The 27,499-nt window shown below is 44.9% G+C and overlaps 1 protein-coding gene across 11 annotated transcripts in view; it reads right to left on the reverse strand.

The window, feature by feature from the left end:
- Positions 1–11,275, reverse strand: part of LOC130397750 (NACHT, LRR and PYD domains-containing protein 12-like) — a 76,106-nt gene extending 64,831 nt beyond the window's left edge. For 7 of the 11 annotated variants that reach the window (XM_056604876.1, XM_056604874.1, XM_056604873.1 and 4 more), the window contains exon 1: positions 11,175–11,274. The gene's annotated coding sequence lies outside the window, so the exon portion shown is untranslated. Of the gene's footprint in view, positions 1–11,174 lie in introns of all 11 variants that reach the window. The other 4 variants (XM_056604869.1, XM_056604870.1, XM_056604871.1 and 1 more) reach the window with 1 other exon arrangement.
- Positions 11,276–27,499: the final 16,224 nt, after the last annotated feature.

The raw sequence follows: 27,499 nt of genomic DNA on the forward strand, positions 1-27,499 counted from the left end.
GATCAAGTTCACCGTGCGGATATCATACCAACCGCTCCCTGTGCAGGTTAAACCGCTCTGACGGCAGGACCATATAAGGACTCCCTCATGTGGTATGACATCACAACCAGATCTGTGATGCAGGCTCGCAGAGAACCAGACCCAGTACAAGATGACGTCTAAACACCTTCACTAACCAAGATGGCCGTCTTGCAGTCTAAATAATATAATCATAATGCCGCAATGCAAATATAACAACTGTACATTCTGTCCCAAGTAGCTTTAAAGACACCCAAGGACACAAGAATACACAAGAAGAAAAACTCATTATTAAAGTCAACCTGACGCTTGACTCCAGGCTGGAAGGTTCCGGGTTCGATTCCCAATGCCCACTGTCTAACACGTAGCATCCTGTAGAGCAGGAATCTTAAAAAAGATCAACCTACTGATAAGATACAAAGTTATTCATGTTTATGATCTATCAGGGATAAGAGTGGACGACAGTCTCTTAGTTTACTTCCTGTTGGACCAGTTCCCCTCTCAGTTCATACTCTCCCAGACTAACCTCTTATAGGCAGCCGATTCATTCGACTCCAGCTGTAGTAAAGTGGGACATTTTACTGTAAGTGTACGTGAATCATCTGAACGTCTTGAGAGTAATAAACCAAATGATTTGACACAGGGTCCGTTTTGAAACCCTCGAAAAGCTGCACTGCAGCACCACCTGCTGGTGAGAGGATGTCAGTGGGATTGGATGCCCTGAAGAACACGGACCAGTCGTCACCAGTGACCTATGTGTTGAGGCGGTCGCGTGTTATGTATTACTTCATAATTATAACGTAATAAGGATGTCTAGACCAGGAGTTGTAGTCAACGTAATCTTTACTGGATCTACATAACAGGGAACAAAGATCAATGCGCACACGTAGAACAGGCAACGCATACAACAAAAAGTAGTTCCTTCATTATGTGGGTATACCACATACATAACAATTCCTCCCTTCCAGCTTCGACGTAACCTGTAAACATCAGAAGGTAAGTACTGTCTTAGATAACTATAGTTATAACAGAAATAAGACACTTAATCAATCTTCAAACAAACATCACTTTATTACAACAACAACAAAGGGGTGGTAGTCAGTCATGACTACAAATCAAGTCTCTGAGGTGCTCTGCGATTTCTCTCAGGGTAACGCCTGGGTGGAGAACCAGTCGAACTTGGTTGGCGTTCAGCAGCCCCTGTGGATTCAATGTCATCATCAAAGTCCTCTGGGCCTGTTGAAGCAGCCTCCTCCGAGTCTTCACGTGTTATTGATTCCTTAGCCGTGGTACTGCGAGCCGTTGCCTCCAGTAGCTGGTCAACATGCCTTCGCCAGATCATGTCAGGCCCTACACGCACGGTGTACGTCAGTGGTCCGGTCTGTGACAGAATCTCCCCCAGCTGCCATTTCTGGTTTTTACCTCTATAGTCTCTGGCAAGCACTTGGTGTCCCACACTGAAGGTTCTCAGTTGTTTTCGTGTCTGTCCACTTGTACACTGCTTTTCCAGTACATGTTTGCCAATGTCTGGCTTTAGCAAATCCAAACGCGATCTCAGGTTCCTGCCCATGAACAGCATCGCTGGTGTCTGTCCCGTTGTAGCGTGTGCTGTGTTTCGATAAGCCAGCAGGAAGTTTGCCACTTTTTGTGGTAACAACGTTCCCTCCTTCCCACTTGCTTTCATCGACTGTTTGAAAGACTGTACAAAACGCTCCGCTAATCCATTTGTTGCAGGATGGTAAGGAGCTGAGGTAATGTGCTTGACACCATTCTTCCTGATGAACTTCTGGAACTCCTCCCCAGTGAATATGCTTGCATTGTCACTCACCAGTTGTTGAGGCAAACCTGTGCGTGAGAAGAGTGTTCGCAGCATGTCCACAGTTTGAGCAGATGTGGCCTGTTTCACTGTGAATACTTGGGGCCACTTTGAGTGGGCATCCACCACAATGAGGAACATCCGATCCATAAAGGGTCCTGCATAGTCAATGTGAATACGTTGTCATGGAGTAGTGGGCCACTCCCATGAGTGGAGGGGTGCTGTCTGGGGCTGGCGCTGTATCTGCTGGCACCCACTGCAGGTCTTAGCGAGGTTTTCAATTTGGCTGTCTATGCCAGGCCACCAGACGTAGCTTCTAGCAAGGCTTTTCATCTTTACTACACCGAGATGCCCTTCGTGCAGTGACTCCAGCACTCTTGAACGCAGCTTGGGTGGTACAATGACACGTGAGCCCCACATGACACAGCCTTGACACACTGATAGCTGGTCACGACGGGTAGAGTACTCAGGTAGCAGGGGGTAACCATGAGTTGGCCATCCATTCAACGTCAACTCATATACCTTGGATACTGAGGGATCTCTGTTGGTTTCCTTTTGTATCTGAGCTCTTGTGACCGGAAGTGACTCCAGTTGGGTCAAGTGGAACGCGTCAGCTGGATCAGTCATGTTCCCCACCGGGTGTGGCTCGTGTGGGAGGCGTGAGAGTCCATCCGCGTTTCCGTGCTGTCTTGTCCCTTTAAATTCAATGGTGTAGGTGTGAGCACCTAGAAACAGAGCCCATCGTTGCAAGCGTGCCGCTGCCATTGCTGGAACACACTTTCGAGGGTTAAATATCGACACAAGGGGTTGATGGTCCGTGATCAATGTGAAATGCTTTCCGTATAGATATTGGTTAAACTTCTTCACCCCCCATACTAAACTCAAGCCTTCTCTGTCAATTTGGGCATAGTTGCATTCTGCAGCGTTTAGAGATCTTGACGCAAAAGCGATGGGCCGCTCCATCCCATCAGGCATTCTGTGTGAGAGCACAGCGCCGATACCATACGGGGAAGCATCGCAGGCAAGGCACAGAGGGAGACTGGGGTCAAAGTGTGTCAAGACCTCCTCCGATGTGATGAGCTGTTTAGCAGTCTTAAACGCTCGTTCACAGTCTTTGGACCACTTCCATTTCTTGCCCAATTGTAGCAAACCGTGTAGAGGGTGTGTGATGGAAAATCTACATGTTGTATTGTTTTGGTCTATATGAATTTAAGTTTTGTTGCTATTCTGTGTACATTTTATATAGTGTCTGCCTTCTGCTCTCCTTTTAAGTCATTTAAAGTGTGAACGTTTGAGAGTCGTGTGATGCATTTTATTGCCTGCCTGTTCCTATGTTTTCTTGTGTTGTAAATCAGCCAATCGTAATGCTTTGATGTCCTCAACCCCCTGGCTAACGTCAACGAGACCAGAAGGTCACTCACGGCCGCCGACCCCTCAAATGACATCGGGGGGGGCTTCAATAGAAAAGATTACCATCTGGTAAACAAAGGCTGTTGGTTTTATGGGGGGGACACCCCCTCCAGATACCAACCCCAGTGAATAAGAACTCATTACTTTCAAACACTCAGTGGACTTCTGCAGCGTACCTTCAGAGAGTGAAGTAACACGCAAAGAGAAGCTCCCATCTGAGGCCTCAGATTATTGTAATGTATGCCTGTTATGTTGTTTGTTGATGCATGTTGTGATGTATCTTTGTTCGTACTTTTATTACAAATATATATGATCATTAATTGTCAACAGTATTGTGTGCTTTTTTTGCATCTAAATATCTCATCTGCTTAGACGCAATATCTGATAGAGAAATTGCCACGACAGTTGGGGGCTCGTCCGGGATATCTAACCTGAAGATCGCGTGAAAAATCCCTAGGTGTCTGCCAAGTCAGGTCTGAGGATTCGGTCTCAGTCCCAAAGCTCTACCTCGCCTCCAGGTGACTGTAATCAGACTAATGGGGTCGAGCAAAGGGTGCCTGTGGGGGATGAAGTAGAGGTTCTTCAGTACGGTATCCAAAGGAAAAAGAATTCGAGCAGGTGAGATATCACAATACTGTTAAAGCTTCCAAATAATACAGGAACGGTATATAAATGTTTCGGTAAACGTAAACTTATATCTGAACTTAGGCCTCGTTCAAAGAAACTCTGTTATAGGAACATACGGTAGCTCCGTTTCGCTTCCGTCAATATATATATGGCTATATAGGTAACAGAAAGGGCAGCTAGAGTCTGTCGGGGGAACGGGAAAAAGGGAAACCCGTTGAAGCGCGGTTGGTGTTTTATATATATATATAAATAATAATAATAGGCATTCATTAATATGTATATGTGTGTAGTAACAAGGAGGTTTCGGCGATATTAGATAATTTGTTAAATAATAACTAGTGTAAAAGGATCTAAAATATGGGGAACAAATCTGGAAAAACGGAGATAACGGGACCTGCGAAGGTGATGTTGGAGAAGCATGGTGAAGCGGCTCTGGAGGGTTTAAAATATTGGTGCAAACTGGGCTTTCCTGAAATGGGGAGTTTTAGCTTAAAACGATTACAGGAGTTAGAGAGACGATTGTTGGAATCAGAAATGAAAAAGAAAAGTTCCAAACTATGTTGGTGTGCGTTTTATTTGTGGGAAAGAGAGGGCCAGGATAGAAAAAAAAATCAGCCAGGGACAGAGAGCGTAGAGAGTGTAGGGATTTTTAATCTCAATGTCACCCGAGATATAGACCCGGACCTGGACTGCACCGGCGGACCGCGTGCGAATCCCCCTTCTCCTCCCCCGTATGACAACGCCCCTGAAGCCGCATCATCGGACAATCTCTACCCTGACCTCAAAGATGAGGAGAAAGCACCCGATTGCAGCACGGCAGGAGATAGGCCTGCAACTCGTAGCCAGAGGAAAGCTCCACAGCAGGCGACGGCCACACCGACCAAGCAGGAGCCCGTCGCCAGCTGCTTGAGGAACCAGGGAATGGCGTTCTCCCCAACTCCTCAACATGGGGACGTGATGGATGGACAATTCCCCATGATCGAAGTACTGAACCCCCAGGATGGCAGACCAGCATACGTTTTTCGTGCATGGAGACCCAGTGACATTAAGGACATAGCGGAATGGCTCCCAGATCCATCTGTATTGGGGGGGGCTGCCTTCGCCACAGCCCTTCAAGAGTTGGTCCAACAACACAAGGCCTCCATCAGCGAAGTTCGCCAACTCTGAACGTACAGACTGACCCTAAGGTGGGGTCGGATCCAAGGCGACATGCCCGGGAGGGACGAAGCGGATTTAATGTTCAATTGGGATCAAGGGTCCGTGTACCGCCGGCTGGTAGAGGGACTGTGTGAACGGGCCAGGGGGGCGTTCCCCATGGTTAGAGATTGGACCGCTATTCGAAAGATCAAACAAACAGAAGGCGAGACGGTGGCTGACTTGATGGACCGCGTTGAAAAGGTGTTCAAGATCCATGGGGGAGTGCCTGTACCAACCAACCAGGTGGTTCAGACTCCGTACGAAGAAAATCTCACCGCAACCTTCCTGGATGCATTGGCCGACAAAATATCGGAATTCATAGAGACACACTGCATTGGGTGGCGTACCGCCAGACTTGATTTGATTATAAGTCACGCAACCCACGCAGAAAATCTCTTCATGAAGAAAGAAAAGTTTGAGAAGAATAGAAAAGAAGAGATAACCAAGAAGCTCCAGCTCGCCCAACTGGAGGCCCTGGAGAATCCTAAGCCAACCCGTCGCGACAAAGACCAAGGAACCGACCGGCCAGAAGAGAGAAAGTCCCGTGGAGTAATCAACCGGGACTGTTTGTATTGTGGCTCCAAGGATCATTGGTTAAAAGATTGTCCCATTAGAAATGAGGAAAGCGATGAAGCGGACGGCTGGGAAACCGCACCTTCCCGTGAAGTGACTGTGAATCATCCAAGAGGTAGAGGTGAAGGGGGGATTTCGCATTGACGGGACGCCAGAGCAGGACAGGTCCAAGGAGGAGGTATGAGCACCATAACACAAACACAACGCACACAAGCACCACATCCAAATTATTGTTGCATGGTTCTCACCAGCCTTAAGCGAGCTAATCAGCTAAATTTAATATTAGATATGGTTATTTTAAACAACGGGCTATTGTAGACAGTGGACACTCGATTATTACAATCTAACACAACCATTTTAATGGTCAACCATATCACACGACCATGACATGACTCCAACTGACCCAGACTAACCCCAACTGACCCCCGACTGACAACGTGACGGGGACAACAGAAGTGTATTGCCTAATATTGAAAATGCAGATTTTTATATTATGATATTTTGTTAATGTTTTATGGCCAAAATAAAAGACAGGACAAGATAAGGAAAGGGGTGGGGAGAGAGATAACCCATCTGCATCGAGTTTTGTTCAAATAGATCCGGACCTGGACAACGCTCCTCCTTCTCCTGCTTTCAGCCCGACCAGTGGCCCAATACAGTGCAAATACCCCACGTCACGACTCCTCTACATCAGACTTTATGAAGTTACAGACCATGGGAGGCCCACCTGAAGAGCTACGGACCGGTCTGCTGGACGACACAAGGAGACAGTCCAGCAGGACCAACAGCACCAGAGTGGAGGCCTCCATGGTGCCTGTGTAGCCACAAGGAAGTGGCCTGAACATTGAGACAAAGGAGGGTCTCAGAGACGGGAGAGACGTGGGGACAGGCACTTCAAAGGACAGCCCGGGATGCGGATGAGAAGCAGGAAGCAGAGAGAGAGGTGGAGGCGTGTCCAGGCGGATGGAGAGAAGAGCAGTGTACGGAAAGTATCGCACTAGACACAGCATTCACGTATATTACAAGAGACGAGATCTAATGTGTAACTAGGACTGTCTATATGAGTGTGTGATAGTTTCTAAGAAGTATATCTGAAAGGTTTGAAAGTTATTAGGAAAAGTAGTTTGAAGGATCAAAGACAAGTAGAAAAGTTGAAAGTTAAAGAATTTTTTTTTTTTTTCAGAATTAAAGTAGAAGGTTTTTGGTGCGCTCGCAACAGCAAGCCATGCTTACAGGCCTGGGCTTTCCCTTATAATGGTAAATTGACACATGGGAAAGTTCATGCGTCAAGAGGGGGGATGGGGAGCCCACAACAACAACCTTGGGTATACCAAAGCAAACCAAAGGAAATAATTACTCAAAAAAAAAAAATGAAACAACCCCCATGTAGGTCCCTCAGAGACATCATGAAGGACAATGGGAAAGAGAAGAGGAATACCGTTTAAATGTTGGGTTATACTGTGTGTTATTAATACTGACTGGATTGACAATTAATATTTTAGAGTAGTAAACATTAAGTGCTTGCCAACTACTCATGTGTTTGTATCACGGAAGCAGCATTAAGGACACATCAAATAAGAATATTTTTGTTTAGAAATGTTTTTAAAAGGTAGCCTTGTTTCTTTGTTTTCGTTTTTTTTTCTGTTTTTATGACTTTTGAATATATGGAAACAGATGACTTGATTGTGATGTTAGGTGATTTTATGCTACCTTCTGTAAAAGCGAACGGTGGTATAAATATCTGTACTTGGAGGCCATGGTCGGACATAGTAGATTATGAGCATATGCATGTTGTGATTAAGTGATCATTTTATTATCCTAAAGGTTGCATAATTTTGTGATTATAAATAATCAAAGGGGGGATTGTGATGGAAAATCTACATGTTGTATTGTTTTGGTCTATATGAATTTAAGTTTTGTTGCTATTCTGTGTACATTTTATATAGTGTCTGCCTTCTGCTCTCCTTTTAAGTCATTTAAAGTGTGAACGTTTGAGAGTCGTGTGATGCATTTTATTGCCTGCCTGTTCCTATGTTTTCTTGTGTTGTAAATCAGCCAATCGTAATGCTTTGATGTCCTCAACCCCCTGGCTAACGTCAACGAGACCAGAAGGTCACTCACGGCCGCCGACCCCTCAAATGACATCGGGGGGGGCTTCAATAGAAAAGATTACCATCTGGTAAACAAAGGCTGTTGGTTTTATGGGGGGGACACCCCCTCCAGATACCAACCCCAGTGAATAAGAACTCATTACTTTCAAACACTCAGTGGACTTCTGCAGCGTACCTTCAGAGAGTGAAGTAACACGCAAAGAGAAGCTCCCATCTGAGGCCTCAGATTATTGTAATGTATGCCTGTTATGTTGTTTGTTGATGCATGTTGTGATGTATCTTTGTTCGTACTTTTATTACAAATATATATGATCATTAATTGTCAACAGTATTGTGTGCTTTTTTTGCATCTAAATATCTCATCTGCTTAGACGCAATATCTGATAGAGAAATTGCCACGACAGGTGCAAAACAGTGGAGAGGTTTGGCAGAAATTTGTGGTAGTAATTGATGAGGCCCAAGAATGAGCGCATCTGGCTCACATTCTCCGGCTTTGGTGCTCTCAGAACAGCATCGATTTTGTCCTGAGATTTGTGGAGTCCATGTCTGTCAATGATGTGACCACAATACTCAATTGAGTCTTTGAAGAACTCACATTTGTCCTTGTTGGCCCTCAATCCGTACTCCTCCAATCTCGACAGAACTCTTTGTAGGTTTGTCAAGTGTGTCTCATCATCAACTCCAGTGACAATGATGTCATCCAGATAGCATTGGGTTCCCGATATCCCTTGGAGTACTTGGTCCATGGCGCGTTGCCATATCGCTGGGGCACTAGATATACCAAAGACCAATCTGTTGTATTGGTAAAGGCCTTTTGTGGTATTTATCGTCAGATACTTTCGTGAAGACTCCTCCATTTCCATCTGTAAGTATGCCTGAGCAAGGTCTATCTTTGAGAAACGCTCTCCACCTGCCAGGGACGCAAATATATCATCAATGCGTGGGAGGGGATACTGGTCTGCATGCAGGACAGGATTCACTGTGACCTTGAAGTCCCCGCAGATTCGTACAGCACCAGTCTTCTTGACCACGGGCACAATTGGTCGACTTTGGAAAGAATACCTTGTTCCTCCAAGTGTTGTAGTTCCGCCTCCACCTTTGGGCGAATGGCGTAGGGCACAGGACGAGCCTTGTGGAATTTTGGTGTTGCATTTTCTTCGAGAACAACCTGTGCTTTCAGGTGCTTCAGGGTGCCTATTCCATCTTGGAAAAGCTGTGCAGACTGTGTCAGTATCCGTTTTAGTCTTTCATCCGTAGTGTTTCTGTTTTGCTTTGAGGTGATCTGTATTGCCTTTATTGACTGCCAGTTGAGATGAATGCTTCTCATCCATTCCCGTCCAAATAAAGGTACACCCTCACTCTGCAGCACATACAACTCCAACTTTTGCTTGTCCTTCCCATGTTTCACTTTAACTTTCAATTTTCCCATAGGAGAGATTTTCTCCCCTGTGTATGTTTTCAGCATTACTGAGGTTGGTTTCAGTTTCACCTTTGGAAATGTACTCACATAATCTTTGTGGGAGATGATTGAGAGGGCAGATCCTGTATCCAACTCCATCTTTAATTTCACTCCCTCTACCTCAGGTATCACCCATATGATGTTACGATCTGTCTCTTTAAGAGAATGAATTTTCAAACATGACAAATCGGCATTAGAATCGCTTGAATCAGTTTCACTGACCTGATGTACATTTCTGTCCCTCTTTCCAATTTTCCTTTGGTGTGATTTGTTATCACTTTGCTTCGACCTGCACATTTTCTGTATGTGTCCAGGTTTGTTGCACTGTCTACAGTCTTTATCTTTGAACCAGCACTCAGTTGGGTCATGTGAATTTTTCCCACACCGAAAACATGACTGTGTTCTGTCCTTTGGTTTAGTGTGAAATTTATTCACAGAGCATTCTCCCATATTTTTCGTTTGCAATTGAATTGCGTCTTTTGCAACAGTTTCCATTGAAACGGTGATGTCATATGCCATATCCAGTGTTAGATCTCTCTTCGTCAAAAGTCTTTTCTGTGTATTCTCATTGTCCAATCTGCATACGAGCCTGTCTCTGAGTGCATCCAAAAGTCCCGCCCCGAAGTCAACAATGTTCAGCCAATCTCCGCAGCTCCGCCATATATTCAGCTATAGACTCCGTCTTCAACTGATCTCTCTTATGGAATCGGAAACGTGAAAGATGATGAAGGCCCACAGACAACAAGACCCAGTACAAGATGACGTCTAAACACCTTCACTAACCAAGATGGCCGTCTTGCTGTCTAAATAATATAATCATAATGCCGCAATGCAAATATAATAACTGCTCATTCTGCCCCAAGTACCTTTAAAGTCACCCAAGTACATAAGGAGACACAAGAAGAGAAACTCATTATTAAAGTCAACCTGACGCTTGACTCCAGGCTGGAAGGTTCCGGGTTCGATTCCCAATGCCAACAGTGTAACACGTAGCATTCTGTACAGCAGGAATCTTAAAAAATTTCAATCTACTGATAAGATACAACGTTGTTCATATTTATGATCTATCACGGATAAGAGGGGACTTGAGTATCTTAGTTTACTTCCTGTTGGACCAGTTCCCCTCTCAGTTCATACTCCTCCCAGACTAACCACTTACAGGCGGCTGATTCACTCGACTCCAGCTGTAGTAAAGTGGGACATTTTGCTGTTGGTGTACATGAATAATTAAACGTCTTGAGAGTAGTAAACCAAATTAGTTGACACAAGGTCAGTTTTGAAACCCTCGAAAAGGTGCACCACAGCACCACCTGCTGGTGAGAGGATGTCAGTGCGGTTGGCTGACCTGAAGAACACGGACCAGTCGTCACCAGTGACCTCTGTGTTGAGGAGGTCGCGGCAGAGTTAATTCACCTCGAAGGTCATGACCCTCTCATACGAGTGATGCTCTCAGATATAGAGTAGGCCTACACTACTGCAGAATGAGGCAGGCCCACAGAGAACAAGACCCAGTACAAGATGACGTCTAAACACCTTCACTAAACAAGATGGCCGTCTTCCCGTACAAATAATGTAATCATAATACCGCCCCACAAATATAACAACTCTCCATTCTATCCTAAGTACCTTTAAAGTCACCACAGGACACTTGTAATCTAGAACAAATCCTAAATCGGAGGAAAACATATAGAACCTCAACCTGAACCTTGACTTTACGTTGACATTATCTTTATTAACTTCAACCTGACGCTTGAGTCCTGGCTGGAAGGGTTTCTATCCCCAATGCCCAAAGTCTAACACGTAGCATTCTACAGAGCAGGAATCTATACAATTGTTCAATAGCAATTTTGACGAATAGCAATGCATCCATACATTTACTAACAATTTTAACCATCACCCTACTAATAAGATTCAAAGTTATTCATAATTATGATCTATCACGGATCAGAGTGGACTACAGTACCTTAGTCGTCTTCCTGCTGTGATGAAGTGAGCCACAGCAAACCGTCCGACTCATAACAAGGAAATGATGAACCAACCAGTTGGACCAGTTCCCGCTCCCAGTTCAAACTCCTCCCAGACTAACATGCTAAGGCAGCTGATCCAAGAATAATAACTTTATTAAAAAATGAACGATGGACAGAGAGCTGTAATGCGTAGAGGCTCAGAGAAAAACCAAGAGACACTTGATGGTTCAACCATCATACAGAGCCACTCAGTCACTGAGGCAGCTGCTTCTCCACAGATACACATTCTAACATAGATAACATGTTATCAAATAAAGAGACTGATAACGTCATGAATAGAAGCACATCACGTAGAAAAGGCCTCCTCTGCTCTGTATCTGCCGAACACCTCCATGTACAATCCTTCTCCGTCATTTAAAGACACCACCACCTTGATTATATGAATTTGCATCAGTGTGAACGCATGAATCACTAGAATCTATACAATCGATGGATGATTTCCCTTTTCAGAAGAGCAGTGTACTGAGTAGAGTGCAGAATACTCTAGAGTGTAGAGTATTCAGAGTACTCAGTAAGGGTTAGCATGTTGTACTGGCCAGTGATTCTATAACAGCAGGTTGATTTTCTTTATTTTTTTCTCTTGAATGAGTCTCAATGGAATCTTCTTGGGTTAAATTCTTCTTTTGTTTTTTCCTTCCTTGTGTTACACCCTTTACTGACAGGTATTCAGATAAGGGCCAAGACACACACACACACACACACACACACACACACACACACACACACACACACACACACACACACACACACACACACACACACACACACACACACACACACACACACACACACACACACACACGTTATTCTATCTGGATGGGGGATATTCTCATGAATGTATCAGGGTCACCTGCTACTGTTTGTGCAGAAATAGTTTTTTAAACCATAAACACAGTTATGGTCCCATGAGTGTGATGTCAACATAACACATGAATACCTCCTTGGCTCCCATTCATGTAGACATCGGCCTTCATGTGGGTGAGGGTGTTTTGATGTGTTTGTGTTTGAACTCCCAGTCATGTTGCTGTGACCTCATGTCTTCAGACGGAGCTGGAAGTCTGTCAAGTGTACTTTTTTAAATTAAAATTAGGAAACCAATGTTGTTACATGTCATTCATTATTCAGGAGCAGAGACTTACAGAAATATAATCGATGGATTATAATGTCATCAACATGGATCCTTCAAACATTTCTATATGACTGCAACTGTAAAGGTTATTGAATTAAAGGATATACATGGTTTTGAGGAGAAAACCAAAAGTGACCACTTTAGTCTATGTAGTGTCATCATTTATAACGTTTATGTTTCTATAATAGCAGGGTTATTTTCTTCCTTCGCTTTTCTTCCGTGATTATATTATATATTGATTACTGTTTACTTTTTTGTTTTACTTTTTATAGTTATCTAAGAGTTTATTGTTTATCTTATATTGTATATAATTTAATATTGTGTTGTGTTTCTTTCTGTAAACTACTCGACAATCAATATCCTTGAGAAAGTCATCCCAAAAGGATTAATAAAGCCTAATGTAATCTAATCTATCTAATCTGGTTGGGTTGGATTCTTGCTGCACCGATTACAGGCAGGTATTCAACAACACACACCTTTAGTCTCATCAAACCAGCACAGTTTACAACCATTGTAACGTCACTCAGTATTCAGAGGGTTTAGGGTCGCAGAATCTTTATTCTTTATTTTTTACTTTATTTTCTATTCTAACTAATAACCTTAATATTTATACTTGTTTTAAGATCTATACACACTGTGTGTGCTCTCAGAGATCAATGTTGTTGTATGAATGCCTATCAGTACATTTTCATGTTTGTATGTCGAGCCACGTCAAAAATGATTTTCTGTTACGACAGACAATAAAGTTTTCTGAATCTGAATCTGAATCTGAATTATTGTCATATATTTGGGTAATGACGGTAATTTAACATGCAAACAATAATACAGCAAACAATATAACATAACACACAATGATCCAATGAATGGAAGTCAGCCTGCGTACCTCCAGAGGTCCGCAAGGTGAAGTCCCCTGAAGGGGAGATCAACCCGCGCCGCCCCAAGAGCTGCGCCAGCTGAAGTCCGACACACTGTCTACTGCGAGGACTTCTTATACCGTGGCTCAGGTGACAGAAAGGCTGAGATCAGCTCTGCTCCACACATGATGTGCGATGGAAAAACCTATCATGTTGTTTCTCCTTCATCGTGTAAGCTCCGCCTCCTATTCCTTGCATCGTCTAGCCGCTCTACTTGTTCCTAGCGTTAGCCAACGTTGACCTTTGTGCCTGGGGTATCCCGGGCACGAGGGAGCAGAGATCCCCTCATGCGTTCTCTCCTTGATGAGAACACAGGAAACTCTGTCCTTTAAGTAAACATTATTTGATTTGATCCTTGACAACTGCCGTGTGAGGTGTGACTTCTCAGTTGGACCCCCCCACACACACACATGTAGAAACCCATGCCAGGTGGACCCCCCCCCCCACACACACACACACACACACACACACACACACACACACACACACACACACACACACACACACACACACACACACACACACACACACACACACACACACACAAACACACCAGGTGGAACCCTAGCCATGCTCACATGTGTACCCCTTCCAGAGGTGGGTAGGAACGCGCTACATTTACTCCGTTACAAATACTTGAGTAACTTTTTGGATAAATTGTAATTTTAGGAGTAGTTTTATTGCAACATACTTTTACTTTTACTTGAGTAAATATTTGAAAAAAGAACGGTACTTTTACGCCGTTCCATTTGGCTACGTGACGGTCGTTACTTTGTTTTTTTTAGATCTTTTCTTTTATTACATGCGAGATCTATTTCTATCACGTGAATATTCCTTAGCCCAAGTGAAGGAGTTCAAGTACCTCGGGGTCTTGTTCGCGAGTGAGGGTACTATGGAGCGTGAGATTGGCCGGAGAATCGGAGCAGCGGGGGCGGTATTGCGTTCGCTTTACCGCACCGTTGTTACGAAAAGAGAGCTGAGCCGCAAGGCAAAGCTCTCGATCTACCGGTCGATCTTCGTTCCTATCCTCACCTATGGTCATGAGGGTTGGCTGATGGCCGAAAGGACGAGATCGCGGGTACAAGCGGCCGAGAGGCAATTTAATAACGCCTGCACAGGCACGGATGCACGCACAACGCAGAGTGGTAATCGGGAGAGTTGGGAAAATAAGCTGGATACGGAGTGGGTGAAAAAGTGTGTGTGTGTGTGTGTGTGTGTGTGTGTGTGTGTGTGTGTGTGTGTGTGTGTGTGTGTGTGTGTGTGTGTGTGTGTGTGTGTGTGTGTGTGTGTGTGTGTGTGTGTGTGTGTGTGTGTGTCACTCTGTTCGAGCCTGCATGAGAGTTCAATGTTGTCATTAGCTGTAACGTTTTTCCGACCAATCGCAGTTCAAGGCCGACCTGGGCTGTACCACTTCGGGAGGGGGCGCAGTTACTCCCCTCTAGACAAAACCGAATTGGTTGCGACGTTGACCCGGCGCCCCCCGAAACGTTAACGGGCCACAGGGAATTCCATGCTTAAAGCACCCAGGCTACTATGCGGCTACTATTTTGCAAAGATTTAATTTGTTATTGTTTTAGTTCAAGGGTTATACATTTTATTTTTAAAGACCTTATTTATTTTATTTAAAAGGATGTTATTTACATTATCTTTATTTGAACATTGCTGTTTTATATTTTGTTGGTGTCTATTTTGTACCGTTTGTGTTGCTCTGTTTATTTAAAAAATAAATGGGAGAAACTCAGTACTTTTACTCTTGAGTACTTGAGTAGTCTTTTCACTGCATACTTTTTTACTCTTACTTGAGTAATTATTTTTACGAGTACTTTTACTTCTACTTGAGTAATTATAATCTTAAAGTAACAGTACTTTTACTTGAGTACATTTTTTAGCTACTCTGCCCACCACTGACCCCTTCCATCTCATGTCAAACCCACATGCCACAGAGCCATCCAAGGCAGAACTCTCGTGCCAGGTCACGGAGAGGTCAATGATGAACAACGTTCTTCAGTGGCGCCCCACACTGGGGAGGGGTCATGCAGGGGGTCTCCAGAAGGGGTCCCCGGGTGATTCAACGTCTCTGAGGTCATGTCTTTGTAGTCCAGCGGTCTCCTGAAGGAGAAGCCTTCACAGAGCGGGCCGCTTAAGCCTGAGGACTCTGGGGAGGAGGTGAGGAGGAGGTCATGGGTTCAGGAGACCCCCCAGTGGAGGGTGGAGGCTCTTGAGGAGCAGGACCCTCCATCAGCAACAGGCTGACCAGGACTCTGCTGGACCAGGTGAAGCTCTCTGTGGACGGTGTTCACTCCAAACCCCTGAGATGGAAGCCTCTCTCAGGCTGAACAGTGATGGGCGGGGCCAGCTGGACCTGGGAGATGGCTCCCTCAGATCAGAACCACCTTGGACTGGCCCCGACGAAGACCCTTTATGACCTGGAGCTGTGCCCCTCCAGCTGAGGGGGTGGAGGGGCTGTGGCTGAGGCGTCTCCATGCCTGGAGGGGAACGTTGGGGTGTGCTCCGTGGTTCTCTGGTGACAGACTGAAGTCGTGTTCTGGTCGTTGAGACGAGGAGTCCTCTCATCTCCCCCTGGAGTTCCTCCTTCTGAATCCCGGTCCCCGTCTTAAAAGGCCATTCTAGTCCATGGAGCTGATGTCACAACGGATTCTCCAACACTCGGTGGTGAAGGGATGAACACGCTTTAACAAACCCACCTTGAAGGAACCTTTCATTATAGCGATACAGTCTGCTCTTCATTTAGTTGTGTTGGGTCTTCTGCTCGCTTGTTGGTGTGTGTGTGTGTGTGTGTGTGTGTGTGTGTGTGTGTGTGTGTGTGTTGAGCACCAAAGGCTCTTCAACCATTCCAACCACCTCCACCACACACACTTTAGAGCCATGGAGATGAGGATGTTTACGTTCCCATTTTGTGCCCAATTTGTTAACTTCGATTTTGCTTTAATTCATAATAATTAAGCTTATTAATTAATAATTATCTGATATTTTGCTATATCTTATTTATGTCTATTCAATAGAGCAAGTTTTATTGCGCTCTTATTTTGTCCTTCTACCACAAATGTATACTGCCGTAAAGCATAGCTTATTGTAGTAAACTGCAGTAAATTAACCATGTGGGCGCCTGGCTCAGACATCTCTGCTGAGTTAATTGAGTTCTCAGAGCATGACGGGAGCAACGGCTTTCTGACCGTAGATAACCGTCATTTAAGCACAAAAAAGTGATTTCTTCCTCTCATTAATGTGAGGTGACCCAGGATTCTGCTTGGAAAAGTTTATTATTTGTTCAATGTTTGTTCACTATGTTCTGAGAATAAATCGCTGCATTCTTCCTTTTCCATCTGCCTCGTTTCCTTCTTGGATTACTGTTTTGGGAGAACACGAGGACAGAAACGTCCTGCAAGAGGTGCAAATAGGTTGCCGCTTCACACACACAGACTCCTTCCCCCCGGTCCTGTCGGTCAGAAGGTGAACCCCACCGAGGTGGATTCACCGCCCCCTAGTGGCTCCCCACGCAATAACAGGACTGAAGCATGGCTTTGATAAACAACCTCACATCTTACTATCGACTCATTTATCAGACGTGTCCATCCTACTGCCCCCTCCCACGCACCCAGAGAAGGAGAGGTTCCTCCTCTGCAGCTCAGCGCCTCAAACACACACCTCTGTGTGTTTCAACATGGAGGCTCAGGGTCCTGTTAGACGGGGAGGTGGTGCATCAACCAGCCTGCAAGGCTCGTCTCTGGAGAGACGCCAGCAGCTGGGCTGTTTCCTGTCGGCTCGCTTCTAGAACTCTCTTCATACTCCGTCCCTCATCGGGCGTATGAGTCTGAGGTGGAAATGCACTTGCTGGTGTCCTGGTTATTAATGTTGTGTAGACGAAGCCTCTGTTGTGCTTTTTATTCAGTGAACCCCCGACCTTAAAGTGTAAACTGATCCTCTGCTGAACACAAGAGAACATTCAGAGGATCCACTGAGTTGATTATCACCATTATGCTTTATTAACCATACTGAAAAACAGACCGTTACATGAACACAATAAACACAAGGACTCAAACAATAGAAGAACAGTCCCTTACATGAACACAATAAACACAAGGACTCAAACAATAGAAGAACAGTCCCTTACATGAACACAACAAACCCAAGGACTCAAACAATAGAAGAACAGTCCGTTACATGAACACAATAAACACAAGGACTCAAACAGAAGAACAGTCCCTTACATGAACACAATAAACACAAGGACTCAAACAATAGAAGAACAGTCCCTTACATGAACACAAGGACTCAAACAATAGAAGAACAGTCCCTTACATGAACACAATAAACACAAGGACTCAAACAATAGAAGAACAGTCCCTTACATGAACACAATAAACACAAGGACTCAAACAATAGAAGAACAGTCCCTTACATGAACACAATAAACATGAGGACTCAATATAAGCAGCAGAAATTACTAATCATAAACAGGTGTGCACGTATCTTTAATAACTGAACATGTGTTCTGTGTTGTTCCCCACAGAACACATCGAATCAATAGTCAGTTTAAAGTGATCACAACAAGATCTATAGCTTTTCCCATAGACCGCTAGCATTATGAATATAATATAAAATCTGCTTTACATCATGTGAGGCTTATCAAAATATAAACTGATATCAGAGCCCCGCAGTATGAAACTGTTAACGTCTGAAAATAGACACAATATTGTAGCATAAAAATGTTACAATTTACCATCAATCAATAAACACATTTGACATTAGAAATATAGTCTTGGTAAAACCTGCTAAATTAACCTGATGGAAGATTTTAAAAATCTCAATCTCAACATCAACTTTAAGAAGCCCAAGAAAATGTAGCATTTGGATTACAGTTGAGTACATGAATTTAAATCACCAAAACCCAGTGTGTATGTGTGTGTGTTTGTATATACATGTGTGTGTGTAGTCCGTGCGTGTCTGTGTTCATGTCTGAGTGTGTGTGTGTTCATAACTTGAGTACGTGTGTGTTCATAGATGCGCGTGCGGCGTGTGCATGCGGGCGCACACACATTTATATATGCATGTGTGCGCGCGTTTGCATGTGTGTGTCTGCGTGTATATTTGAGTGTTTATAATATGGTGTGGGTGTTCACGTGGCGCATTTTCATATGTACGCATGTGTGTGTGTTCATATATACGTGTTTGTTTGTGTTCACATACACGTGTTTGTGTGCGTGCGTGTTTGTGTTCCTATATACGTGTTTGTGTATGTGTGTTTATATATGCGTCTGTGCATGCGCGTATGTTTATATGTGTCTTTATGTTAATTCATATATGCGTGTGTGCGCTTGCATGTGTGTGCGTGGTAATATACGCGTGTGTGTGTTACTGTGTTCACATGCATGTTTGTGTTCACGTGTGTCATCAGACTCAGAGCGAGAGAGAGCGAGACTATCATTTACACAGAGACGCTGAGGACCCCCACCCTCCTAGGGTGGGGGTCCTCAGAAGGTGTGGATAAAAAAGTGAACCAAACGTCCGAGATCAAAACGGGGAACATTATCCCCGAAAAGGGGGGGAAAACTAATCTCCAGTTTGACTACCAATCAGATTGAAGAACCCATTCGAGGCTACAGCATTCGAGCATTCGAGGCTATAGCCCGGGATCTTTTGGGAATAGCCCCGGATCGCTGTGCCGTCTACCAAAATTAAAATAATCATAATAATGATGAAAATAGCCCCGTAGAGTATACTTCTTTGTGATTAAATTACCAGCAGCCACAGATGCAACAATTCTGGCGTGTCCATATATGGGCAGATTTAGAATCATTTTTTGCCAAATGTTGCAAATTCAACGTCGGTATTCTTTCGTCTCTACGCACGGCGCATCTCGTCGTTATTGCTGTGTTGTGCTGCCAGCCTTTTAGTGAGATCAGAGAGTGTTGAGAAGGACAGTAATAAAATATCTTTGGTGAGATGGATATAAGAAGAGAGACCCGCAGTGAATTCAACCCGGTCCACTTGACATCGGGTAGGTGCATGACAGTGGTACCGGAACACTTCCATAGCCCGGGCTTTTATTTGTTTCAATCACTGAACTTTAGAACGAAACTCTTGTTTCCCATCTTCGCTCAGCAAAGATGGGAAATACTATCAAATGTATTATTGAAACCAGTGTGAATATTAGTAACCATGGTTACCAGGCAATCGAATAACGCACGCACGCACGCTAACACACACACACACACACACGCACACGCACACACACACACACACACACACACACACACACACACACACACACAGCTGAGGCCCCCCCCCCCAGAGCCCCGGGAGGAGGACGCTGAGCCGTAAGGTCGTACAGGTACAGGTAAGTTATAGACACACAGGACCTCCTCCCTGGGCTCTGGGGGGGAGGGGCCTGTGTGTGTGTGTGTGTGTGTGTGTGTGTGTGTGTGTGTGTGTGTGTGTGTGTGTGTGTGTGTGTGTGTGTGTGTGTGTGCAGGGGCCATGCTCAGTCAGGAGGTCCCTTTTTTTTTTTCTACAACCGACACAGAGAGGCTGAGGACCCCCACCCCCCCCATACCGTCACCCCCGGGAGGAGGTCCTCCTGGGTGAAGGAGGACCAGAAGGTGTGGAGGTGTGGAGGTGTGTCTGAGGACCCTCCTCCACCTGGGGACACTCTGTAGAAGGACAGAGAGCCAGCAGGCCGGTCCAGATACACTCCTACTCTGGTGGAGCCAGCGGCGCGGAGAGGGAGGACTGTCACTATACCGTTGTACCAGACAGAGTAACCATCATCATAACAATCAAGACCCCAGGACTTGTTGTTCAGTCCAAGCCCGCTGTCATCACCCTCTCCTCTCCTTGTGATTCCTCTGTATGTCACTCCTATCCTAACCCGTCCTTCCCACTCTACCTCCCAGTAACAGCGGCCAGTCAGAGCCTCTCTACCCAACACCTGGCGCCGGGAGTCAAATCTGTCTGGGTGATCCGGATACGACTGGTCCTCTCCAACCCGCGTCACCTTCCTGTTGTCCTCAGACAGAGAGAGTTCTCTGTGGGCCGTGTTGGGGTCCAGTGTGAGGTCACAGGCATCTGAGGGAGAACCAGACATGATGATCTGCTGACCCGCTCTTCACCATCATCATCATCATCATCATCACTAGTACTGTTCTCCTGCGCTCTGTGTACATATACATAGATATGAACACATACATACATATACATATGTACACATACATAGATACACACACCTCAGCAATACCGTTATGAAAACATCAACAACAATATTATGAAAACATCAACAACAAACATCACTCCTTGGATCCAGGCTGCTCTTCTTCTTTTTATTCTCTTTCTTTTTGTGATCGCTCTCTCTTCTTCTTCAGCCCCCTCCCCATCAGCCCCCCCCCCCTCACCAACCCCCCTCATCCCCCCCTCAGCCCCCTCCCTCTCATCCCCCCCTCAGCCCCGTCACCCCCCCTTCCCCTTCCCCTCACTGCCCGGTCACAACCCTCCCCCTCCTCCCTCAGCCCCTTCACCCCCCTCCCCCTCCCCCTCATCCCCCCCTCAGCCCCTTCACCCCCCCTCCCCCTCACCCCTAGTCCTCACCCTCAGCCCCCCCTCAGCCGGTCACCCCCCCCCCCCTCCCCCTCACCCCTAGTCCTCACCCTCAGCCCCCCCTCAGCCGGTCCCCCCCCTCCCCTCCCCCTCCCCCTCAGCCCCTTCACCCCCCCTCCCCCTCACCCCTAGTCCTCACCCTCAGCCCCCCCTCAGCCGGTCACCCCCCCTCTCCTTCACCCCCCCACCCCCACACTCCTCCCCCCTCAGCCCGGTGACTGTGATGGTCGACAGTATTAATATACGTAAGATACATGATGTCAGCCATCATCTTCATTCCCAGTAGGATGTGACCTCACTTCCTGCTGTGTGGATGGACTTTCCATCTCAATAGTGAGTGTGTGATGTGATGAATCAAACAGACACTTACACTTCTTTAGAGCTGGTTTCAGCCTCCACGCTCCACCGTGCTCCACACTGGGGGGGAAACACAGTGAGAGCAGCATGTTGAAACATTCACCTTCATCATCTGCCGTCTCATCACGTTCTACACAACTGTAGTGGAAGAACCAGAGACGTCGGAGAACCCGACGAAGTCCTTTGTGATTCATTATATCGTCTGGACGTGCACACAGCTTTTGGCGGTGAAAATATGTATTATTTGATATAGATATCTATGTATTAAATGATATTATTTAGATATAGAGCTCCAGGACTGTAACGCAAGTGTTGTACACAGAGCCGGTCCTGGGCATAGGCAGTATAGGCAAATGCTAGGGGCGCAGTCATCCGCGGGGGGCGCCGAAAACGGGGGGAGAAAAATAAATAAATAATAATAATTATAAATACTACTCTTTTTTTACCAGTGCCATTACTACTATTATTTCGAAATGTTATATATGCCCACGGCAACATAAAGTCATAGCAAAGACTATTAAATAATGGAGAAGCCTTTTTTCTTGGTGCCTGACTGGCTCGTTGCTCTGTACCTGCCCTCTGAGAGGGGGGCGGGGTCAAGAGCCCAGCTGCCTGAATCTGGCGCCCCATTCATTCCTATTGACATTTTACTACATTTTTTTAGTACACGGTTAAAAGATAATTTTGAACCTTTGATTGATATCCACACATTTTTTGCGGAGACACATTCCTGCTCCCCACTTGTATTGGAGTGAACGGCCCCCGTGATTTGAGGGACCCGTCCACAGCCCACTAAAGCGACTGCAATACCAGGCTTGGCCTCTGAGCACAGATTCAGGGCCTGCCTGAATCTGACCTGACCGTGACACCGAGACGAGGAAAAAGATTAATGACTGCATCCGAATTATGTCGAAAAGACCGAAGCCATCCGGCGCCCAAGGAAGGAAGAGAAGGAAAGAAGAGGAGGAAAAACGTGAAAAAGATAGAGGTACAGTAATGTCAATGTGATGAAGTGCATGAAATTAATAGTTTAATGCATCGTAGTTACCGTTGTTGTAGAAGAGTGTTAGATTGCTAGCTTACTTCGGACGTTAGCAACATTGTTCAATAATCAATAAATAGCTTAGTCGACGTGTGTTAATGTTACTCCACCTTAAATTCATAAGGGACGTTTGGAAACTTAACGTTAGGCCTGTTCAGGTGTTATTTTACAGGTGTCTTTCCTGCTTGTATGTCAGTTAAAACGCTTTTAGTTGTAATAGGGTGGTTGTAAGCATTTGGTTTCATGTGTCAGTTTATGTTTGTTAAAGTTTACATCAGTGTTAAAGTACAGTTAAAGTGTATTACTGTTAATATTTCCTACCTTAGCTTTCACATATCATTCATAGGCTATATATACATATCTATTCATTTCACTGCACTTTACTGGTTTTTGCACTGTGGTTAGACAGAATTGCATTGCAATGACAATAAAGTTGAATGAATCTCATCACATTTTCATCATTAGTCTATATTTGTCTCATGTACCAATCATCTGTTTTTTTTATTAAAATGTAACATTCAGTCGTCACATATACTTCTCTTCTCTCTTCAGATGTACTTTATAAATATTTCAGTACCACCCCCAGTGACACAGCATCAGGTGCTGCTGTCCCATCTACCTCTGCACAGCCCAGTGACACAGCATCAGGTGCTGCTGTCCCATCTACCTCTGCACAGCCCAGTGACACAGCATCAGGTGCTGCTGTCCCATCTACCTCTGCACAGCCCAGTGACACAGCATCAGGTGCTGCTGTCCCATCTACCTCTGCACAGCCCAGTGACACAGCATCAGGTGCTGCTGTCCCGTCTACCTCTGCACAGCCCAGTGACACAGCATCAAGTGCTCCTGTCCCGTCTACCTCTGCACAGCCCAGTGACACAGCATCAGGACTAAAGGCTGCACCTATAGACCCTGCTGACTGGCCATCTCTTCTTACAGACAAAGTAAGAAGAGAGTTAGTTCACAGAGGACCATTCCAAACAAAAAACAGTTACACATTTTCCCAAAACAACAATGGGAGAAGGTGTCAACATGACTTTTTTAAAAGAGTCTTAGTTAATGGGGAAAAAATCAAAAGGAGCTGGCTGATGTATTCCAAAAAGAATGATAGCTTGCACTGCTTCTGCTGCTAAATGTTCTCTACAAAAGATTACAAACTTAATAAAGAGGGATTGAAGGACTGGAAAAATGCAAGCCAGTTGCTGAAAGCTCATGAGGATAGCCGGGAGCACAATACCCACATGGCAACATGGAAGGAGTTGGATGTCCGTTTTGCAAAGGGGTTAACAATAGATAGGCAAGAGATGGCACTCGCTGAGGCTGAGAGGAACAGGTGGCGAGATGTTCTCTCTCGATTGGTGGCAATAATTCAGTCCTTAGCTGAAAGAAACATAGCTTTTAGGGGGTCCACAGATACATTAAATAAACCAGACAATGGCAACTTTCTGAAAGAGGTGGAACTCATGGCCAAATTTGATCCAGTAATGAAGCAGCATATTGGGAGGGTGTAAAGTGGAGCTAGCAGACACACACATTATCTGGGTAAAACAATCCAAAATGAACTGATTGACTCCATCAGCTCCAAAATACTGGAAAGCATTGTGGATGAGATCAAAAAATGGAAATATTTCTCTATTATTCTAGATTGCACCCCTGATCTGAGCCATAAGGAGCAGCTCTCTTTCACTGTCAGGACAGTATCACTAGAAGACTTACCACAAGTTAAAGAACATTTCTTGGGCTTTCTGGTGGCAGAGGAGACAACAGGGGAAGGTTTGTCATCTCTCATCCTAAACAGGCTGGAGGAGCTGAACATCCCCTTTGAGAACTGCAGAGGACAATCCTATGACAACGGTGCCAACATGAAGGGAAAGAATAAAGGTGTTCAGGCTCGGTTGCTTCAGCAGAACCCAAGAGCTTTTTTTGTTGCATGTGGTGCCCACACTTTAAATCTGGTGGTAGCTGATGCTGCAAAGAGCACAACAGAAGCAATCAGCTACTTTGGACATTTAACCCATTTAAGCCGGGAAAGCATTGCCGCTGTTCTACCTTTAAAGCCGGGAGCGCTGTTGCGTCATTCTACCTTTAAGGACGGGAAAGCGTTTGCGTCGTTTTTCTGTATAAGGGGGGTTTTTGCCCAAAGTGTCGGCATCTGGGTCAATGAAATGCATCAGAATAGACACATATAGGTGTCAACTTGTTCCTCGTGAGTTTAGTTCAGAAATTTCTTCAAGCAAGTATGGCGGAATTTGAGACTGAAGACTTTTCTGACGGTAGCGATTTCGAGTTTCTCGGCTTCGAAGATGTTGATGAGGCCGAGTCCTTTGATGACGAATACGAACCGATTGACCGGGAATTATGGTTAAGGCACATGTTCGTGAATGACGACGAGGAAGAAGAAGTATGGAATGGGGCTATGGGAATGGGGCTGCTTGTGTTGCCGGTGCGAAGAGATTACTGGCGACAGAGTAAGAATCTCTTTCGGACGCAATTCGCCAGAAATATGTCCCGGGACAGATTTGCGGCCATCTGGAGGCAAGGACAATAGTAATACTTATTGATTGGGATGATGCTGTAATAAGTAATTACTACAGTTTATATGTAAGAGATGTATTACTGTCCCGGAGATGCGTAAAGCACCCGGGTGCGTAAAACCAGATAAGCTTCTCTGGAATGTCACTTATACTTATCAATAGTAATACTTATTGATTGTGATGATGCTGTAATAAGAAATTACGACAGTTTATATGTAAGAGATGTATTACTGTCCCGGAGATGCGTAAAGCACCCGTAAAACCAGATAAGCTTCTCTGGAATGTCACCACCAGTGGCGTAACAAGGCAACGACGGGCCCGTATGCAGGATGTTCAAGGCTCTTCCAAAGAATAGAGCTTCTTTGGATTTCACACCTAACTGCGATCTCCAGAACAATAAGGCCTAGGCTACTATACATCCCCAAATTATAGCCTGTATCTTTTAATTACGCTACTTCTTAGGATGGAATGCAATTGTATTTGTATTATGCATAATACTTTTATTCAGTAGTCATCACATACAAGTGCATGTAATTTAAAACGCAGACTGTTTACAGTTTTAGTCCCAGTCTGTTCCCCTTCCCATGTTTGTTATTATATACTTTATTACTTTCTTATATACTTATTTCACTTTATTATACTTTATTTTTTTTACTGTTTTGTGCTGTTCCTGCACTTTTACATATTTTTTTACTTTTTTATTTACTTTTCTACCTGTATGTAAATATTGTAAATATTTGTAAATAAAAACTCAAATTTCCCATGAAAGCCACAGGTGTCAGCTCTCAAATACCATTTGAATTGTGTTCCTATCTGTTACAGGGGCTGAGAAATCAGTAATTTAGTAGGCGTTGATACAATTGCTGAATTTCTAGAAAAACTTCAGGTTTTGGGGGCTTTTCTGAAATCGCCTATAGGTTTTACAGGCATTTTTTCCAGGCGCTTTAGGCCTAAATGGGTTAACAAAGCTATTCAAGCTCTTCTCAGCCTCCACCCAGAGATGGGATACCCTGATGAATCATGTTAAAACCACTTTGAAGTCATGGTCGGAGACGAGATGGGAAAGCAGGATAAAAAGCATTGAGGCAGTAAGGTACCAGGCTAGGCAAGTCAGAGGAGCTCTTCTGGAGGTGAGGCAAACTACTTCAGACCCTGTGGTGAGAGTTGAAGCCCAGTCTTTGGCTGAGGAGATAGGATCTTACAGATTTTCCATTTGTACAGCCATATGGTATGACATCCTCAACAAAATCCAGCATGTGAGTAAACTGTTGCAGTCACCCTCCATGCAGCTAGATGTGGCTGTAGACTTGCTGAAGAAAACCAGAGATTCCATGGCCTGCTACAGAACCACTGGGTTTTCTGATGCACAGACAACTGCAAAGGAGATGTGTGAAGAGATGAACGTGGAGACTGTACTGAAACAACAGCGGTTAAGAACCACAAAAAAGCACTTTCCGTACGGATTCCGTACGGTTTTGCACTTTTACCGCGCCATTCTAGGGTCGGATTGTGGCCTTCTTGGCTTTCCATAGCTGGCTGCCGCTGGCCGCTGGCAACTGCCGCTGGTCGCTGGCCGCTGGCAACTGCCGCTGGTCGCTGGCCGCTGGCAACTGCCGCTGGTCGCTGGCCGCTGCCGCTGGCTCTGGCAGGCTGACCGACTAGGTCGCGACCATAAAAGCGTTGCGACCCTTTTGGCGGCAAATAGGTCGCAACCAACCAGAGGTATGGCTGAATGAGCGACCTGTGGCAGCCAGCCATTGTCACCATGGCTGCTACCACAACCAAAAGCCTATGTTATCAGTTAACATGTCATTGAACAGTATAAATATACGTGCGTCAGTATAATAAAACGTACATTCAATAATATAGGCTATCTAGCCTAGCTTAGATGTTGATAGACCAATTGGCCTTTTTATAATATATATATATATATATATAAATAAATAGGCCTTTTGGTCTATCCATCTATAATTAATTTTAAATTAACTTTGTAATACAGTGATGCGTACGAATTTGTATTGATTACATGGTATAGCCTATTGGTTTTTAAATGTCAAAGACTAATAAAATATCCTATGAAGCAAGTTATAGTGTAATATAGTTCTATATAAGTGTAACGGTGTCTATCATAAAATCCACAGTGGTGTAATTGTTTATAAGTGTAAGTGGTAGCGATGTTAGGTTAGTGAGGGGAAAAACGGTCTGTCTAGTTACTGGACCAGATGAAATGAGACGGAGAGGTAATAAAGTCTGTCGGCACGAGGACCTTGGATTTATTAAGTAAAGTGGCAACGGTTATACAGAGTCATAAAGCGTGAGAGATCGAATATGTCTAAGTCCCTAATCAGCGCTGATGGTTCGTCCAGAGCTTCGCCTCCGTGGAAGGTCTGCTTCAGAAGAAGATCAAGAGTCTTTTGAGGTGTGTGTGGTTCTGTGTGTTTTTGCTTGACCTTGGCTCTCAGGCCCTGGTATATCTCTTGTGTTCCTCCTAATGGGGGAGAGCTCCCCGAAGTGTCTCCTGTGTGATAAATTACTGTGGCTCTCCCGTTCTTGAGGATGACTGGTGCATTGTCTGAGTGTCCACCATTTGCCTGGTTGGGAAATGGGGCCTTCGGCTCCGGCCTTGACCTGACTATATATTATCATGTTTGTGTTATGTGTTCGTTGGGTTAGA

This window comes from Gadus chalcogrammus, chromosome 2, assembly GCF_026213295.1.
Source record: "Gadus chalcogrammus isolate NIFS_2021 chromosome 2, NIFS_Gcha_1.0, whole genome shotgun sequence".
Lineage (NCBI taxonomy): Eukaryota > Metazoa > Chordata > Actinopteri > Gadiformes > Gadidae > Gadus > Gadus chalcogrammus.